This window comes from Hyperolius riggenbachi, chromosome 3, assembly GCF_040937935.1.
Source record: "Hyperolius riggenbachi isolate aHypRig1 chromosome 3, aHypRig1.pri, whole genome shotgun sequence".
NCBI classification, from domain to species: Eukaryota; Metazoa; Chordata; class Amphibia; order Anura; family Hyperoliidae; genus Hyperolius; species Hyperolius riggenbachi.
Genome location: NC_090648.1, coordinates 486,926,204 through 486,946,748, shown reverse-complemented (window position 1 = coordinate 486,946,748; position 20,545 = coordinate 486,926,204). Strand labels below are relative to the sequence as shown.

At 48.5% G+C, this 20,545-nt stretch overlaps 1 protein-coding gene and 1 long non-coding RNA gene across 3 annotated transcripts in view; one reads left to right on the top strand and one right to left on the bottom strand.

Moving 5' to 3' along the window:
• The window catches only part of CALD1 (caldesmon 1), a 221,039-nt gene that overhangs the window by 153,006 nt on the left and 47,488 nt on the right, over positions 1–20,545 (bottom strand). The gene's annotated exons all lie outside the window — the stretch shown is intronic.
• Positions 12,366–20,545, top strand: part of LOC137564361 (uncharacterized) — a 148,143-nt gene continuing 139,963 nt past the window's right edge. The window contains exon 1 of the long non-coding RNA XR_011030584.1: positions 12,366–12,517. This is a non-coding gene — a long non-coding RNA (uncharacterized lncRNA). The remainder of the gene's footprint in view (positions 12,518–20,545) is intronic.

Sequence of the window (20,545 nt, the reverse complement as noted above, 5' to 3'; positions counted from 1 at the left end):
CCTGGCTAGCCTATACAGGGGGCACCTACACCTGGCTACCTACCTACCTAAATATACTGAGGGTGTTTTATTTTTTTGTGTCGCACCGTGGCTATAACAAGTGGTGCAAATTGTCGGGTGCGGCACGATCATTCCAAATTTGGGGGGGGGGGGGGGGGCTAGAACCAGCCCTGCATAGAGCGAGAGTAGAAGACAGCTGTAAGTGTTTAGAGGGATAGCAGGACATAGCTGGATGTAGAAGTGATGTCGGGGAACACCTGGGCATTGGTACTGGCCAGTACTACTGGCCTCTCCAGCACAGAGACACCAATAGTGATGCCTATGTGCCTAGTGTAGAATCTGGCCCTGCTCTCAGTTTTTCCCTCAATTTTCCACCTGGAGTTAGCCTTGAAAGCAAACCTTTTCTCAAAACAGCAGACCTGGCCTCACCTAGCAGCCCAGCCGATTTTTTTTTTCTGGCACTGTTCCTGTTAGCCTAATATGGCAAAGCACTCTCACGCCAAACCCAACAGACGCCCATTGTGCCGTGTGCCACGGGCATCTGTTTAGAGTGTGTCTAAACTGAAATGTCAACTCGTTTACTTTCAAGCCCACCCCAAGAGCACTTTCCAGCATTAACACAACACAGGCCCGCCATCCAGGATCCCATCAAAGTAAATAACAGACCTCATCCTCGGCCACGTGACGGTTTCACTTCATGCTATAGACTCTGTTCCTAGACCTACGTGTGGCATTTCCAAGGTGGCCAATCGCATCTAGCGACTGCAGGAGAACAAACAAAGAGGACAAGCTTTGATTTCTTTTTGCACACATTAAAAAGTCGGCGTTCCAGATAAACAAATACGGCGGGACTTGGGGGTAAAAGTAAAGAGGACGTATTGTTATTTACTCCTGAGACATAACATTTGGGCAAGGAAAAGACTTATTCTTCGCCTCAGGGTGATCGACAGAGACATCCGAACATTAAAGAGAAAAGAAATGGGTTTATATGAGAGCTGTGAGTAACTTGTACAAATAAATCCTAAAAAAATAATGGACTTCTCATCAGTATTTCTCATCAGCAACTCATACCCACATTCCCATGAAAAAACTTTCCCTCTTCTCGTATCATCAAGAATGGCTGTGTGGCTGATATTGTGGTGAAACCCCTCCCACAGTGTGATGTCATGTCCATGGTCCTGACAGTTTCCTGTCTGTGAGCCTTGATCCATTGTGGAAAATAACGGCTGTTTCCAGCTGCCAAGCGACCAATATCTCCCTCTGTGCATATGTATATCTATAAAAAAAAATGACCATATAGCCTATCGCATTGCTAGGGGGTGTGGTTATAGATAATAGCAGCTGGTGCTGTGTAGTTTTTTTTTCATGTCTGCCAGTAGTAAAGATGATGACCTGCAGGATGATTGTGGATCAAACAGTATGAACAAATTACATGGTGAATATCAATCATTTCTTGATGTCTTACCGGTATCCCTTTGCAATGTATTGATGGGTTTTTTCCTTTTTTCTCTAAAGTTCCTCTTTGAAACAGACAATGCATTTTGTGGGCGACACTCACTTCCTCATGTTTTTGTAGTGCCTTAATTGGCTGCTCATAATACTAGGGGGGGGGGGGGGAGGGGGGACGTCTGCGGGGGGGTCCTCCTTAGTGTTAGGTGGGGGAGAAGGAGAGATAGAGAGCTGAAACAAAATAGTACAGTCTGGCTTTAAAGAACAAGCGACACCCATGCTAACCTAGAATAAAAAACACAAACAGGTAGTCCCCGGTTTGTATATAAGTAGATAAATACTAGTTCTACTTACATAACAGATGTATTGCACTGTCCCCGTTATGATTCATATGAATTTTACAAAGGAAAAGCCGAGGATCCTATTCTAGGCAGTTTCCATCTTTGTTGCCTTTGACCTCCTGATAATTTCCTCCCTCACTCTTTTTTTCTCATCTTGCTAATTGTGTGTTCATTACCCGCCCTCCTCCCAGAGTCTTCAGACACTCCCACAGAGGTCTATACTAGGAAGTGCACTGTCTTATGTCATTAGAAGGAGGGGGAACTAAAGGGAAGAGGAGGAATATATTATAGATAAAAAGACCCCCTAGCATGCAACTGTTTGGCAATGGTAATTAAAGGGCCAGTGCTCCTAAGGTATGTAATAACTCCAAACCATAACAGCAGAAAAAGTTTTGAATGCAGGATTAGCATCTTTATCACTTAATACAGACCAGTTGCTGTTGAAATTCAATTTTTAAGGTGACAATCCAGCTTTAAAGAAAAGGGTGTCTGAATAAACTATATGCTTCAGGGACTGGCGAGCTGCCCCCTTGTGCAGCCTCAGCTGTTGGATTTCGGTACGTGACATCATTCCGTGTGGTACTAATCGCTCACCAGATCCAGATCTTCCTCCAATAGGAAGGCCGGCTGCAAGTGCTGAAATCTGCCGCGTTTCCAGGATTTATGTGTCCTCGGTGTGCAATGTTCAAGTAGCAGATACTCCTCGCACCAATGTACCATACCGCAACGCAAATGGAGGGGAACGCGGCAAATGGCATCACTGACCGTCTAACACAAGCAGTGAAATGTCCGTACTGCGCTCTCCCGGCCGTAAATCTATCACTTCCTGCAAGAAGCCACTGCAGAGATGAGTGCTACGCATAAAACATTTCCACACAAACGTTGTCATCTGCCCGCAGGGAATCACACACATTCATCTGGCGCTCTTTCTTGAAATGAGCATAGCTTATTGCTACCGGGTATCCAAACTCTTATTTACCTTAAAGCGGATCAGAGATGAAAAACTAACTATAACAAGTAACTTGTCTATATATCTTATCTAAAGTTTAGCAAATATAGCTGTGCTATGATTAAGGGCCGCATGGCCCGAAACATGTCAGCATTTGTATTCCTTTTTTTGCTGTGAGGATACGTCCTTAATAAATCCTTGATTTCTGTGGAGAGACCTTGTTGCGGACCACTTTCTCTTGCTCATAGCTGCAAACAGCTTTAATAGAAAATTATTATTTCTTCCTGTGATACAATGACAGCAGCCATGTTGTTTGTAAATATTACACAGAGGCAGGCTTATCTGTATCTTGATCACGCCTGTGAAAAAAACCCTAAAGGTAGCCATACACTGGTCGATTTGCCATTAGATCGACCAGCTGACAGATCCCTATCTGATCGAATCTGATCAGAGAGGGATCGTATGGCTGCCTTTACTGCAAACAGATTGTGAACCGATTTCAGCCTGAAACCGATCACAATCTGTTGAGCTGCTCCTGCCGCCTGTGCCCCTTCCCCCATACATTACCTGACGCTGGCTCCCGGGCGTCTTCTCCACGCTGCACCGCACCGCTCTGTTCTTGCTCCATCCCGGTGCTTCCTGTGTCACTCCGTGACCAGGAAGTTCAAATAGAGCGCCCTCTATTTGAACTTCCTGGTCACTGCAGTGACACAGGAAGCGCCGGGATGGAGCCGGAACAGAGCGGTGCAGCGCGGAGAAGACGCCCGGGAGCCAGCGTCAGGTAATGTATACCTGATCGGATCGGTTGCCGCTAGCGATGCGCACCCTACCCGCGGGCGATCGAGGGTAATTTCCCGCACGGCGCGATCGACGGACCGATCCGATTTCGGGAGGAAATCGGATCGGCGGGTGCGTTTAGCGCGAACGATTGGCAGCAGATTCAAACCCAGGATCGAATCTGCTGTCGAAACGGCCGCGAATCGGGCCAGTGTATGGCCACCTTAATCCTCCTCCTCCCTCCTCCCCTCTGTCTCTGAAATCAATGGCTAGTAACACCTCCTCCTCCTGCCCAGACTGAGCTCCCATGAGCCCTTGCTACTGCCAAGGCTCTCTGAAAACCTGTGGGCGTGGTTTATTTCGTTTATAGGGAATTAGAGTATTAAAACAAAAACAAAAAAGTATTTGGCTTGAGAAATGCCCTATAAACAATAGGAAAGGAATACAATTATGCAATGAGTAAAAGTTCACATCAGATCCACTATAAATAACACCAGGACTGCTTATATAAATTGGAATTTTAAGGCCAAAGGCCAAAGCAGCCCTTCTTTATTTAATTAGATACCGTGTTTACCCGAAAATATGACAAGTCATATTAATTTGTCTTTCAAAAGTTGTGCTAGGTCTTATTTTCGGGGAGTTCTTATAATCTATGGTGGTAGCCAGATCCCCTAGTATATACAATAGATAGATAGATTCCACCCGCTCGCTCCCTTTACCTCCCTGCTCTTGCTCCTAGCCCCCTCCTTGAAGTTCGGAACCATCTTCTGATTATGCCTGGGATAATTCCCACTGCAGATTAGCGGTTACTTGTGGTGAAAGCAGCTACAGTAATGTATCCAGTAACAGCACCGACAGGAAGTAAACAGATCACTTCCTGTAGTGGGTGGCGCTGTTACTGGATACATTACTGTAGCTGCTTTCACCTCAAGTCACTGCTAATGTGCGGTGTGAATTATCCCAGGCATAATCAGCAGAGGGTTCCGGACTTTAACTGGGCCAGGAGCAAGGGGAAGGAAAAGGGAGCGGCGGGCGGGCAGGAGCAGGTCTGCCACTAGGTCTTATAGTAGGGGGAGGTCTTATATTTCGAGAATACTCGAAATATATCGTAGGTCTTATTTTCGGGGGAGGTCTTAAATTCGGGGAAACACGGTATATAACATAAAGTACTATAATAAAATAGTACAGTAAATGGCAGCACAGTGGTGTAGTGGTTAGCGCTGTCGCCTTGCAGCGCTGGGTCCCCAGTTTCAATCCCAGCCAGGACAACATCTGCAAGGAGTTTGTATGTTCTCCCCGTGTCTGGCTGGGTTTCCTCCAGGCAATACGGTTTCCTCTAGCATCCCAAAAACATACAGATAAGTTAATTGGCTTCCCCCTAAATTGGCCCTAGACTATGATACATGCACTACACGATACATATGTCTATGGTAGGGACTAGATTGTGAGCCCCTCTGAGGGACAGTTAGTGACAAGACAGTATACTCTGTACAGCCCTGTGTAATATGTTGGCGCTAGATCAATACTTAAATGAAATAAATAAAATAAAAATACCAACAAACGGCTCTTTCACACTACGAGCTGATATGTGTGTTTTGACGGATCGCTCCTAGGATGCAGTAAGTGAGGTAACATTCGTCTATTTGACTTTCATGTTACCTTTCACATTAGACAAAGCGTGTCAGGGCATTACGTTGTAGTAACGCTCCTGGGAGCTTTTAATCGTCCACCGCAAGTGTTTTTTCTATTGGGTGAATTAGAACTAGCGTCGCTGATCAGCGTCAAACCGCAAGGTACCAACGTCACACCATAACCGATTTCGTGTGAAAGAGCTCACAATCAATCAGACTTTGACAAGGGCAAGGGATCCTGGAGGGTAAAACCATACCAGGCAGGCAACCCTTGAACCGGCCCCCAGTCGCAGCCGCTGACTCAAGGACAGCTGCATGCCACCGGTGTCACCATTGGTCATTGAAGAAAAAAACACTAAGCAGAGATATATCAGGGCGAATCCTCACCCTAAAGCTGGCCACTAACGGTCCAATTTCTAGCGAACAATCGTTTGAGCGATCAGAAATTCTGATCGGATTGGTTGTAAATAATCTCCATTGGTGGACACAATCGATTATGAACGAGTGCAAAAAATGTCGCTCGAATGAATTTTCGTCGAACGAAAATTTGGATTTTCTTGGTGGTCGTGATAGATAGGAAGCAATGGTTGGTTAGTTGATGGTGTAGTGAACGATTTTTCGTCCGATCAGAATTTCTGATCGCTCGAACGATTTTTCGCTAGAAATTGGACCGTTAGTGGCCAGCTTTACACCATTCTTTGACCAACCGTCAGAGCCCTTACCCCGCCTGCTGCAATGAGAAACCAACACCAACCTTACACCCAAAACCCCAAATACTGAGAGGAAGGGTGAGAACTTTTCACCTCAGCCACAGACTCAATGCTAGGCCTCAACTCCTCCCCTTCCTCTTTAGCCTTAGCTTAACTCCTCCCCCTGAACAAACCCTTCCTGTCTCCCAGAAAGTACACTCCTTCCACTCACAACTTTAACCCCTGCATACCCAACAGCTCAGCTAGCCGTATCATGGAGGCCCTCCCCAGCTCAGTACCCTCAGCAGTACAGGCCCCATCTTTTCTGCATTAGAAAAAGGCTTACAGATTTCTGTGCATTTAAATGAGAATGTTGGTTCAGCAAACCTGCATAGAGAAAAAAAAAAAAAAGTAAAAGTTAGCTACTTACCTCAGAGATGATCCATAGGCTTCTTATGTCCTCTTCCCCACCACCACCACCCTCTTCTGGGCTCTTGTCCATGTTCCAACAAAGCTGCACTGCGCATGTGTGAGTACGATCAGGGCCAGCCCTACCATGAAGCTGACTAAATTACGTGATTTGTGGCGGCAGGCTGTAGGAGGCAGCATACACTGAGCTGATCTTTTTCAGTCCCTCACTCTGCTCTGCTGCTTCTGCCTGACTCACAGAGCACAGAGCTGGCCTGCTTTGAGTCTATGTGTGCTGGACCTGCCCCTTAAAGGATACCCGAAGTGACATGTGACATGATGAGACAGACATGTATATAGACATGTACAGTGCCTAGCACCCAAATAACTAACTATGCTGTGCTCCTTTTTTTCCGACTATAAAACACCTTCCTAGCAGAAAATGGCTTCTGAGAGCAAGAAAAAGATAAAAAGGGGAATTTCTTAATAGTGAGGGTCACATTATAGTCACTTCCTGTCTGAGTCAGGACTGAGCCACTTAAAGAGACACTGTAACATCAAAAAGATCCCCTGGGGGGTACTCACCTCGGGTGGGGGAAGCCTCCGGATCCTAATGAGGCTTCCCACGCCGTCCTCTGTCCCACGGGGGTCTCGCCGCAGCCCTCCGAACAGCCGGCGACTGTGCCGACTGTCAGTTCTATATTTACCTTTGCTGGCTCCAGCGGGGGGCGCTGTGGCGACTTTCGTCACGGAAATAGACGGAAATACCCGATCTCCGTCGGGTCCGCTCTACTGCGCAGGCGCCGGAAACTTGCGCCTGCGCAGTAGAGCAGACCCGACGGCGATCGGGTATTTCCGCCTACTTCGGCGCCGACAGCCGTCAGAGCGCCTGCGCAGGAGCCAGGAAGGTAAATATTACGTCACCGCTGCACGGAGGGCTGCAGCGAGACCCCTGACGGATGGAGGACGGCGTGGGAAGCCTCATTAGGATCCGGAGGCTTCCCCCACCCGAGGTGAGTACCCCCCAGGGGCCGTTTTGTCGTTACAGTTCCTCTTTAACTCTTTCAAGCAGAGAAAGTAAAAAAGGAACACAGCAAGGTACTTGTGTGCTAGGCACTATCCATACACGTGTCTATCTCATCACGTCACTTCGGGTATCCTTTAAAGGGATGTGGAGTCTGCCATATTAATTTTCTTTTTAAACAATACCAGTTGCCAGACAGTCCTCCTAATCCTGTTTCTCTAATATGTTTAGCCATAGAACCTGAACAAGCATATGCAGATCAGTTACTCTGACTTACTTTTACTGAATTAGCCATATGCTTGTTCCAGGGTTTTGACTCAGACACTGCTTAAAGAGACTCTGTAACATCAAAAAGATCCCCTGGGGGGTACTCACCTCGGGTGGGGGAAGCCTCCGGATCCTAATGAGGCTTCCCACGCCGTCCTCTGTCCCACCGGGGTCTCGCTGCAGCCCTCCGAACAGCCGGCGACAGACCCGACTGTCAGTTCAATATTTACCTTTGCTGGCTCCAGCGGGGGCGCTGTGGCTGCTCTCGGCTCCGAACTACACGGAAATACCCGATCTCAGTTGGGTCCGCTCTACTGCGCAGGAAACTTGCGCCTGCGCAGTAGAGCAGACCCGACGGCGATCGGGTATTTCCGTGTAGTTCGGAGCCGACAGCCGTCAGAGCGCCTGCGCAGGAGCCAGGAAGGTAAATATTGACGTCATTATTCTCGGAGGGCTGCAGCAAGACCCCTGAGGGACGGAGGACGGCGTGGGAAGCCTCATTAGGATCCGGAGGCTTCCCCACACCCGAGGTGAGTACCCCCCAGGGGATCTTTTGACGTTACAGATCCTCTTTAAGCCAGAAGATCAGCAGGACAGCCAGGGGACTGGTATTGTTTACAAGGAAAGAAATATGGCAGCCTCCATATCACCCTCACATCGGGTTCCCTTTAATATTCATTGAATTGCTGCTTTTCTTGGGATGGAAGGATGCATACTCAATGAAGTTTACTTCAGGCAGCAAAAAGTCTAGAACCTGCCCCGAGGATGATCTGTGCCTGCCGAGTAGCACAACACTGCTTATTCCGGTCCGCCCATGATGCCAAGTAAGGCGAGTTCCTCAGGCGTCAGAAGTAGAGATGGGAAGTTCGGATCTTTTCAATGATCCGGATGATTCGAATCGGATCATTGAAGAGATCCGGATCTTTGATCCGAATCTCGGATCATTTTACTACCGAAGCATTCGGGGGTGAAATGAACAGCAGGACAGGTCTTTCCCTGCTGTGGACAGGAGAAGGGGAGGGGGGTGGACACACAGAGAAGGGGAGAAGATGGACAGGAGGATCATATTGCCTTTCAATCACAGTGCCTGCAAAGTTACTGAGCTGTGCTGAGCTGAGCCAAAAGTTTCCAATGTGTTCACTGTGCAGCACTACGGAACAGACAGCCTATAATGAGCAGCACATTATAGCCAGTATGTGTGCTCTACACATATCTGGCAGTGGCAGCCATGTCCCCTCTCTCTCAACTACCTGTGGCTGTGCAAGGCTGCCTCCTAGTGTTGTCCGGATCATGAACGATTCGGATCTTTGATCCGAATCTATTTTATGAGTCGATCATCCGAATCATCAAAATGAGTGATTCGGATCGCAAAAGGGGCGGGGCCAGGAGCGACACGCCCCCTCTCAGCGGGCAGCGGGGTTTTGGAAGCAGAGCTGAGATGGATCGCTCTGTTGGATGGGAGGCAGCCTTGCAGGGAGACAGGTAGATGAGAGAGAGGGGACATTGGTGCCACTGCCAGATATGTGTAGAGCACACATACTGGCTATAATGTGCTGCTCATTATAGGCTGTCTGTTCCGTAGTGCTGCACAGTGATCACATTGGAAGCTTTTGGCTCAGCACAGCTCAGTAACTATGCAGACACTGTGATTGAAGGGCAATATAATCCTCCTGCACTCGGCACTAAACAGCTGCACTTATCTTCTGGGAATGCTTTCTTTCACTGTGCGACCTTTTCTTTCAAAGTACACAGATGAACATATAGGTGAAATATATGTAAAGCATATGACTTCAGCATGTGGGTATTACGTGCAAACATTTCTGCTCTCTGCTCGTCCCTCCTCCCATCTCTGTCCACTCCCTGCCCTCTGTCCATCTTCTCCCCTTCTCTGTGTGTCCACTCCCTCCCCTTCTCCTGTCCACAGACCTGTCCTGCTGTTCATTTCACCCCCGAATGCTTCCCGTAGTAAAATGATCCGAGATTCGGATCAAAGATCCGGATCTCTTCAATGATCCGATTCGAATCATCCGGATCATTGAAAAGATCCGAACTTCCCATCTCTACTGCCTCCCCTCCAACTCAGGGATCCATCCCTGCTCTGCTTCCAGGACCCCGCTGCCCGCTGAGAGGGGGGCGTGTTGCTCCTTGCCCCGCCCCTTTTTCGATCCGAATCACTCATTTTGATGATTCGGATGATTCGACTCACAAAATAGAATCGGATCAAAGATCCGAATCGTTCATGATCCGGACAACACTAGTCAGAAGTCTGGGGGCAGCACCAGGCAGAAACAGGAAGTGAAGGGAGTGCCGGTGTCATGTCAGCTATTGCAGCCTCTCAGATTTTGCAGCCCCGCATGCGCAGTAGGAGCCTGCGCCCCATTACATTGTGCAGCCACGTGTGAAACATCCTAAATATCTCCACTTCCGCACCACGTACACCCCCGAAATTTGCAGGGGAGGGAGGGGACCCCCACATCTAGCTCTGTGCCGAATTGCAGCCGCCGAGCCCCGCTGGTTCCCGAGACTGATTGCAGCAAACCTATCTCGGGAACTACCGGGGCTAGGGGGCTGCAATTCGACACAGAGCTGGATCTGTGGGTCCCCTCCCTCCCCTGAAAATTTCGGGAGTGTACGTGGTGCGGAAGCGGAGATATTTCAGCTAAATAATGTCTAACTTCCCACTGAGCATGCGCGATACTCAGTGAGGAAGGCTGCTTCCGGGCTGCAATATCTGACATTACAGCGGGCCAACCTATACTGGGGGCAACTGCACCTAGCTACCAACACTGGGGGTACGGATTTCCCATAAGACACTGTAGGCACGTGCCTACAGGCACCTTAAGTGGAAGAGGCGGGGCCCACAAGACCCCATGGAGAGATAGGAGTTGCAGCTTTTGTGCTCCCTTCCCACCGATAAAGATTTCCCCCTACCGCTCTTCTCTCCGCCTCAGATGCAGGTGTCCAGTGTTGTGCGCCTTTCTCCTCTGTCCCTCTGATATAGGATGCAGGCAGCAGCGCTTTGGGAGCTAGTCTACTTTAGGGGACCCACCGTAAATCCCCATAGAGAATTTAAGCTGTGCTGAAAACGGAGCGAATTTCCACTTTCAGCTTGTTTAAACCCCCACAAGTTATATATGTATGGAAAGCTCAGAATCAGACCTAACGAAGGGTGCCACTTTCGGTGAGAAAAAGCAGAAACTCACTGTGTACGAGGCGCCGAACGGCCGCAATCGCACCTCCGTCAGCCATCTTACATCTGTGCTGCTCCTATTTTTCTCCCTCCTCATTGGAGGGATTGTTAGCTGGGGGCGTGCCAGAAACTGCTCTCTCACAAGACTCACAAGTTACCATGTCTACCGACCTTCAGGGCTGTGAAAATAATACGTTTGGCCGACTGAAATTAAACTGTGCCGAACAGATAGGAAATTACATCCTCCTGCACGGGGGGAGCAGGAGGATGTAATTTCCTATCTGTTCGGCACAGTTTGGGAGGGGGTCCCATCTGCCAACACACCGCCCAGCGCAGTAGTAATAGGAAGCCAGTAGAAAACTTCACTTTTTTTTCTCTCTCTCTCTCTCTGGCACGCCCCCAGCTAACAATCCCTCCAATGAGGAGGGAGAAAAATATGAGCAGCACAGAACCAAGATGGCCGACGGAGCCGCGATCGCGACCGTTCGGCGCCTCGTACACGGTGAGTTTCACCTTTTGCTCACCGAAAGTAGCATCATTCGTTAGAGCAGATTCTCAGCTTTCCATAGATATATGGCTTGTGGGGCTTTAAAAGAGCTGAAAGCGGAAATTCGTTCCGTTTTCAGCACAGCTCAAATTCTCTATGGGGATTTACGGTGGGTCCCCTAAAGTAGACTAGCTCCGCGCTTTGTCCCTAGTGTTGTCCGGATCATGAACGATTCGGATCTTTGATCCGAATCTATTTTATGAGTCGATCATCCGAATCATCAAAATGAGTGATTCGGATCGCAAAAGGGGCGGGGCCAGGAGCGACACGCCCCCTCTCAGCGGGCAGCGGGGTCCTGGAAGCAGGGATCGCTCTGTTGGAAGGGAGGCAGCCTTGCAGGGAGACAGGTAGATGAGAGAGAGGGGACATGGGTGCCACTGCCAGATATGTGTAGAGCACACATACTGGCTATAATGTGCTGCCCATTATAGGCTGGCTGTTCCGTAGTGCTGCACAGTGAACACATTGGAAGCTTTTGGCTCAGCACAGCTCAGTAACTTTGCAGACAGTGTGATTGCCGGGCAATGTGATCCTCCTCCACTCGGCACTAAACAGCTGCACTTATCTTCTGGGAATGCTTTCTTTCACTGTGCGACCTTTTCTTTCAAAGTGTACAGATGAACATATAGGTGAAATATATGTAAAGCATATGACTTCAGCATGTGGGTATTACGTGCAAACATTTCTGCTCTCTGCTCGTCCCTCCTCCCTTCTCTGTCCACTCCCTGCCCTCTGTCCATCTTCTCCCCTTCTCTGTGTGTCCACTCCCTCCCCTTCTCCTGTCCACAGACCTGTCCTGCTGTTCATTTCACCCCCGAATGCTTCTGGTAGTAAAATGATCCGAGATTCGGATCAAAGATCCGGATCTCTTCAATGATCCGATTCGAATCATCCGGATCATTGAAAAGATCCGAACTTCCCATCTCTATTTGTCCCTCCGACGGCTCTGCATGTGTCTTTAAGGGCCCTTGCTTGATGAGGTCATCAAGTCAGGACCCTTTCACTACAGGAGGTCGCCTCCGGTGTATGCAATTGCAGAGCCGCTGCCAGCAGGACAGAGGGTGAGTGCCCTTTCCTGCATCAGATTCAGAGTTAATGGAGGAGAAGAATAGAGCACAGCACGGGACACCTGCAGCCATCTGAGGCAGAGAGGAGCACTTGCAGAGTTTGGATTCAGATCTTCACACTCCTGCCTGGTGACCCGTTTTTAAAACTGCCGTGAAGGGAGAATGCAGAGGCTTTGAGGTAAATTCTGAGTCTCCCTGTAGTTTGCTTGCATAGCAAGTGCGTAAAGTTTCTTGTGCAGAGCACAGCACGGGGATATGGGGATAGTTGCATTGGAGGGAGGAACAGGGCACATCACATAGCTCAGATAACGGAGAGCACTTGATAGGTCCGTCCTTTGAAGTGAGAATCCTATCAGAGGAAATATAGGAGAAGAGGTGATTGTGTCTTAAAATTGTGAGCATTGTGTCTGCCCCTGTTCAAGTATGTCTGTGTTTAGTTGTGCGTGTGTTTGTGTGTGTGTGTATGTGTGCCTGTCTTCAAATGTGTGTGCCAAGTGTCTGTGTGTGCACCTGTGTTCAAGTGTGTGTGTGTGTGTGCGTGCACCTGTGTTGAAGTGTGTGTGTGTGTGTGTGTGTGCGTGCACCTGTGTTGAAGTGTGTGTGTGTGTGTGTGTGTGTGTGTGTGCGTGCACCTGTGTTGAAGTGTGTGTGTGTGTGTGTGTGCGTGCACCTGTGTTGAAGTGTGTGTGTGTGTGTGTGTGCGTGCACCTGTGTTGAAGTGTGTGTGTGTGTGTGTGTGCGTGCACCTGTGTTGAAGTGTGTGTGTGTGTGTGTGTGTGTGTGCGCCTGTGTTGAAGTGTGTGTGTGTGTGTGTGTGTGTGTGTGCGCACACCTGGGTTGAAGTGTGTGTGCGCCTGGGTTGAAGTGTGTGTGTGTGTGTGTGTGTGTGCGCGCGCGCGCCTGGGTTGAAGTGTGTGTGTGCGTGCGCCTGTGTTGAAGTGTGTGTGTGCGCGCGCGCGCGCGCCTGTGTTGAAGTGTGTGTGTGCGCGCGCCTGTGTTGAAGTGTGTGTGTGCCTGTGTTGAAGTGTGTGTGCGCGCGACTGTGTTGAAGTGTGTATGTGTGTGTGCACCTGTGTTGAAGTGTGTATGTGTGTTTGTGTGTGTGTGTGTCTGTGCCTGAGTTGAAGTGTGTGTTTTTGTGTGTGCGCTCGTGTTCAAAGATTTTGAAGTGGACTCCAAAGATGTGTAGCTTTGTCAGTATTCTAAGGCCCTATTTCCACTGGTGCCGTGTCTGTTTCTGAATTGGACGAGGCACCCATGCTGTTGTGAAGCATCGGAATCGTTATAGCCATCCCATGCATGGTTATAGGGATTCAGATGCATGCTACGTAAAACTGCGGCATACTGTCCAGAATCGCACTATTATTTGTGAAGAAACACTGCGTAAGCAGGGATGGGAGCGCAGCATGGGGACACAACTTTTTAATGGTGGAGGGAGGGAAGCCCGGGGTTCACTACACTGCCAAGGTTATTGGGGGCTCCCTGACTGATGCTGCTAACTTCCCTCAGACATTTACAGTCTAATCCCTGTCTCCTATCACTACCTTCAAGAGCTTACACCCCAATCCTTGTCTCACGTCACTAAGGATAACATGAGGCAGTGATTAGAGCAGGCTTTCTCAACCAGGGTTCCCTGAGTACTCTGCAGGGGTTTCTTGGCATTTTACCCCATCGTGGCGGAAGTATATAGAGCACACTATAATAGGTGGTACTGTAACAATAAGCACTAATTTGGGGGGTCAGAAGACAGTATAATGAGGGGCAGTGTAATAGGGCGTAGTGAAATAAACAGCCAAACATACTTTTAAAGACCATGCCTCCTGCAAAATAAATGCAGGGGTTCCTTGAGATCAAAAAGTTATTTGCAGGGTTCCTCCAGGGTAGAAAGGTTGAGAAAGGCTGTATTAGAGTATAAGATTCTAAGGCAGATAGTGACATGAGGTAGGGAATAGAGTTTGGAGCATTTTTACTTGGGGGTGTGGCTTGTGTTAAGGGGCAGAGTTAGGGGCACCAGAATGCCTGTGCCTACAGGCTCCTGAGTTGTAATTCCGGCCCTGTACCTACCTATACTGAGGGTGTTTTTGGGGGGGGCTCACTGCAGCTGTAGCGTGTGGTGCAATTTATCGGGTGCTGTGCGATCATTGGGGGGGGGGGCATCCTCACAAGTAGCAGCAAAAAGTCTCTAACCCGCCCAGCTGCTTGTGTACGGGGGAAATAGCTTTATGAACTATACAGGTGCACTCTGTGCATGCCCAATATGGCGGTACTCCTACATAAACAGAAGCATGGTCATGGACCTAGCGCTGGATTGGTGGACACGAGAAGGGAAACCTCAGTTTTTTCTCTACTTAGGCAAGTATTAACTTTTACTTTCTTTCTCCTTACATGTCACAAGGACCTATAGTAAAATGCAGTACAATATTACCCACTTTTATGGTCATTTTCCTGGTGTCAGTATCAGAAACACTTCCTATATCTATATATTGTATATTAAATGTAGCCCCGCCCTCCCAGTGAGGTCACAGCCTAGGCTGATTAGCTAGGTGGCATTCTCCTCCCAGAGCATTCTGGGAGGCCATGGACATTGACTGGCTTCAAAATATTCAAAAACAAACATTCCACAGAGATCGATGTGAAGAGAGGGAAACCGAGAGCCTGATATGGTGTAGTATGTTAATGTAATGGTATCTGGTGATAAAGAAGGTGATTATACTCACAAAGGTAGGTCGCCACCAAGGCAACCACTGGGCGAGCAGGCGGGGAGAATTATAACCTGACCCCGCTCTGGTCTAAGAAGTCGCTCTCTGTAGATAAGAGGAAGTGGGGATACACCCCTCCACCAAGGGTGGATTAAATTATTTTGTAGCAGGATAACAGAGGCGCCAGGTAGAGTAAATTTAATTAAAATCGTTAAAAAGGGCGAAGTGGGTGGACTCACCTCCCTTCTAGAAGAAATGGCCGGACAACGGGCAAGTTACTTGCAGTTTAAAGTAACATTTAATAATAACTCCAAAAGTGCAACACGTTTCACGGGTAACAGTCCCGCTTCTTCAGGCAAACAATTTTTGGAGGGTACACTGTCTGGTCAAGAGCTGGGTATAGCGCCTCTGCTATACCCAGCTCTTGACCAGACAGTGTACCCTCCAAAAATCGTTTGCCTGAAGAAGCGGGACTGTTACCCGTGAAACGCGTTGCACTTTTGGAGTTATTATTAAATGTTACTTTAAACTGCAAGTAACTTGCCCGTTGTCCGGCCATTTCTTCCAGAAGGGAGGTGAGTCCACTCACTTCGCCCTTTTTAACAATTTTAATTAATTTTACTCTACCTGGCGCCTCTGTTATCCTGCTACAAAAAAATTCCACAGAGATCGCCTGACATGACTAAAGGGGTCGTGTCTCCACCTGTGATAAATTTCAGAAAGTAAATCAGAAGGGAAAAGATTTTACAGCACTAACTAAATAATGTATAAATGAATATTGTAAAACAATAAGCAATTTTATTGAGGTTATTTTTACTACAGTTCCTCAGCAGACCTGGACTTACTCTCTGCTCTAAAAGATAAGGAACGACTTACTAACCTGTAAAGAAAAACATTTCAATTCTACAGCCGATACAAATGCTGCAATGCATCTACAGTGTGTTTACTTCCAGCTTTAATGGAAGCAGGCATAGGGTTAACATTCTGTATTTACCAATTAGCTGCTCTGCTCCAGGCAGCCAGCTGAGAGATCAAATTACACTGGTGATCAGTTACAGATGAGGGGGAATAAGACAGGCTAATCTCTCTAAATACATACAGGGTGCATGTCTCTGTGTTTTCCTTCTCTCCTGTGCAAGAGTTCAGGTCCACTTTAAGTAAAAAGTCCAGTGATCTTTTGCTAGCAGGGATAGATTGATTTATTGCCCCCAGGAGGTCTGCAGTGATTGAAGTGTAGAGGAGGCAGGATTGGGCTTCTCAGAGAGCCATGAAGCACATATTTGGGATTCCAGAGCTGTACAGTAACAGTGAGGATTGTGATGGCTGAAATTCCAGCCAGGAAGCGAGAAAAGATTTACTGATATGAAAGATAAGATTCCTGCGGATGGCAGTGGCCGGTGTCAGATGGCTGAGCGTGGATTCTGGAGCTGCACTGTTCCTCAAAGGGTTACAAAACCTTCATAACAAGTAATAGCACTACCCGTCCACAAAACCACCACCCTAACCAAACCGCCATCCACAAATAATCCACCAACCTCACCAAACCGCCATCCACAAATCCACCAAACCGCCATCCACAAAACCATCACCTTCACTAAACCGCCGTCCATAAAACCGTCACCTTCATCACATCGCCGTCCACAAATCCATCACCCTCACCAAACTGCCCTTCACAAAACCGAGACCCTCACCAAACCACCGTCCACAAAACCGTCACTCTCACCAAACCATAGTCCACAAAACCGCCACCTTCATCACATCGCCGTCCACAAATCCATCACCCTCACCAAACTGCCCTCCACAAAACCGAGACCCTCACCAAACCGCCGTCCACAAAACCGTCACCCTCACCAAACCATAGTCCACAAAACCACCACCCTCACCAAACCGCTGTCCACAAACCAATCACCCTCACCAAACCGCCGTCCACAAATCAATCACCCTCACCAAACCGCCGTCCACAAAACCACCACTCTCACTAAACGCCATCCACAAAACTGTCATCCTCATCACATCACCGTCCACAAAACAGTCACCCTCACAAAACCATCACCCAAACCGCCATCCACAAACCCGTCACCCTCACCAAACCGCCATCCAAAAAAACGTCATCCTCACCAAACCGCCATCCACAAAACCATCACCCTCTCCAAACCACTTCCCAGTACATGAAGAGTTAAAGGACAACTGAAGTAAGAAGAATATGGAGGCTGCTATATATACCAGTTGCTTGGCAGCCCTGACAAGCTATTTGGCTGCAGTAGTAGTGTCTGAATCACACCAGAAACAAGCATGCAGCTAATCTTGTCAGATCTGAAACAGTGGCGTCACTGGGGGGGTGCGGACCGCACCAGGTGTCTCCAGCAGGAGGGGTGACACCAAGCTCCAGGATAAGGGAGAGTGGAGTAAGGCTACGTAAACACAGACCAGGCTAGTGCCTGATGTACTTCTCCCTCCTGCTCTTCTCCCTTTTGGCTGCTCCGTGCTGAGCTGAAAACGAAGCATGGTGGTGATCATCTTAACGCCCCCGTATAGCAAGCAACGTTACTACCTGGTGAGGTTGGAGGTTCATGGGGTAAGAGAGGGGTGATGCCACGAGGTTCCGCACCGGGTGACTCCAACCCTAATGACGCCTCTGATCTGACAATAATGTCAGAAACACCTGATTTGCTGGATTCTTGTTCAGCGGCTATGGCTAACCGTATCAGAGGCAGATTGATTTTCGATCTATTCACTATTATTATTATATAAATACAAAATAATAATAATAAGGATCAATTCTGCAACAAGCATGCCCTTTTGGGCTGAAATCAGTCGTATACGTAGCTTGGGCATGCTGGAAAGGTCTTTGTTGCAAGTGCTTGATCGCGTGCATGGTGGTAATGGCGTCCAATACCATGGTGACAGTCATACACGAGACACCCCGCCTGCCTGGCCGCTCCCAAGTGTTAATGCTACCCTGCGCGGTTTAAAATCTCACCTGTCCTACTGGCCTCCTCCACCGTCACCCCCATGCTCCACCACATGGTTATTCTCGGTGTGACCGCAGACACGGGGTTGACGTGGGATGCACCACCACATGGTTATTCTCGGTGTGACAGCAGACACGGGGATGACGTAGGATGCGCCACCACATGATTATTCTTGGTGTGACAGCAGACACAGGGTTGACGGAGGGGGGGGGGGGGCGGAGCTGGAAGTCGGGGCAGCAGGACAGATGAGGTTTTACACCGCACAGGCACCGGGGAAGGGGACATGAAAATGGGGGGAGTGGATTGGGGGTTGGCGGCAGTGTTGCTATTAGGGATGGTTGGAAATGCCCATTTCCGGTTACGCAGAAATTCAAATTTGCTCCATCGCCAATTTCTGAATTTCCTTTCTTCCAATTTCCCAATTCCCGAGGAGTATTTTATTTCTCAATTTTTGGCACCAGAGAATGCAAAAAATGACTAAAAAAGTACTGCGGTAATCCGATTTTTGTGGAAAAATTCTGCATTCAGTTTTTCGATTTCCGATCAGAAAAGGCAGGAATTTCAATCCTGCGGAATCCAAATGGGCATCCCTAGTCGCTATAACGCTGCAAGCTTCTAAAACGATAACATACTTCAAAAACTTTAATGCTCTAAATGTGTTAACGATATTTATCGGGTGCCCTTTTTTCGCCGTATTGACGATGATTGCATTAGTCTATGGCGACGCCCTTTTCGTCCACCCTCAGCCGGCGCACTTTTTTCCTGCTACCCTCCTCCCAGCTGTAGCTCACCCCTGGAATTCACATGCTAACGGCTGCCTCCTTTTTATAGAATAGATCACATAATGATGTACGTGGCATGCCTGGAATCCAGGGGGGGTTCTATAGGAGCATCTGGTTCCTGACAGAAACAGCCCATATTTTCAGATGTAAAGACAAAGTCAAACCTTTCGCTGACACATCTCCATATGATCGCTCTGGCCAGGCGTCCGCCCAGGTGCAGCATGATAGATGATTATGGTGAGATGTACTGCATGGGCCTTACAGGGAACATAGCGGAATTTCAGGAACAGATCTGGGGGGGGGGGGGGGCTTTAGCTTTTCTATGGTTACATATCCCAGCATGCCTTGTCAAAAGGTACAAATATTTTCAGTCACTCACAACAATGTGGCCTTCTTCCTTCGATCTCTGGATATGGCCAACCATCTCTGATTTTAATGTGATACCCGAGGTAAGAGTGATATGGAGGCTGCCATTATATTTCCTGTTAAATAATACCAGTTGCCTGGCTGTCCTGATGTCTTTTTGGCTGCAACAGTGTCTGAAACTCACACAGGAAACAAGCATGCAGCTAATCTTGTCAGATCTGACAATAATGTAAGAAACACCTGATCTTCTGCATGCTTGTTCAGGGGCTATGGCTAAAAGCATTAGGGCCTGTTTCCACTGCTGCGGAAATCGGGGCGAATCCGCAGAGTTTCCCCGCAAGCAAATCGCGCAGGGAAACTCTGCCATAGGGGATAATGCTGCCGCCGTCCATATTGCTTACCTGTCGCTGCCAATATTGCAGCGACAGGCAGTGAATCTCATAGCCATGCATGGCACAGCTTCCGAGATTCAGCTGAGTACTCGCAGGACGCACCGCGTGTAGTGGAAAGGGGCCCTTAGAGGCAGAGGATAGCCAGGAAACTGGTATTGCTTTGGTCATTTTTTGGCATTCTCTGATTCACCAAATACTTCTGAGTTGACTCTGTATTCTCGGATTGGTCCAATGCTTCCGAGTTCTGTGATTGGGCGAAAATTACCAAGTTGCTGTAATGCGGTATTTCTGCAGAAAGATTTAGGTTTTCCGATCGGAAATCCCATTCCCGCAGAATCCAAATGGACATCCCTACTAACCAACCCCCTAACCAGGCCTGGATTTACATCACAGGAGCCTATAGGCACAGATGTCCTGGCACCTTAGACTTCACCCTCCATGAACCTACACACCCCCACCGAACCACAAGTGTGCTGGCTGTCCCAGCTGTCACTTCTCCCTTACTTCCCTTGGCTTTCATAGGTAGCTAAAAGGTGCCCTTGAGCATTAGGTAGCCAAAAGTACACTCAGTATTAAGTAGCTACCTGATTGAAGGGAGATCTCGTTAGTGGAATGCAGAGACCCAGGTGAGTAACCTCTCATATACGCTCCTATCAGGACTCTGCATACAGAAGGAGGGAGCCATCATCAAGCGCCTGTAGGCATGTGCCTACAGTGCCTTATGGTAAATCTGGCCCTGATCCCTACTAACCAACCCAACTAATGCCTTTAGTCTATCGACCCCCCCCCCCCCCCCCCCCCCCTATGTTGCTGGCACCGCCTGCTATGTAAACTGTGGCTAAGATTTTTAGCTGCAGTTTGCGTAGCAGGTGGCCCCGGCCATCATTATTTTTTGGGGCGCTATTACCTCTTATAGCCGCTAATCGCGGCTTTAACACCGAAGCCTATGGCAGCCACGGCATCTGGGACCCCTGTGCTGAAAGGCAAGAATGCCA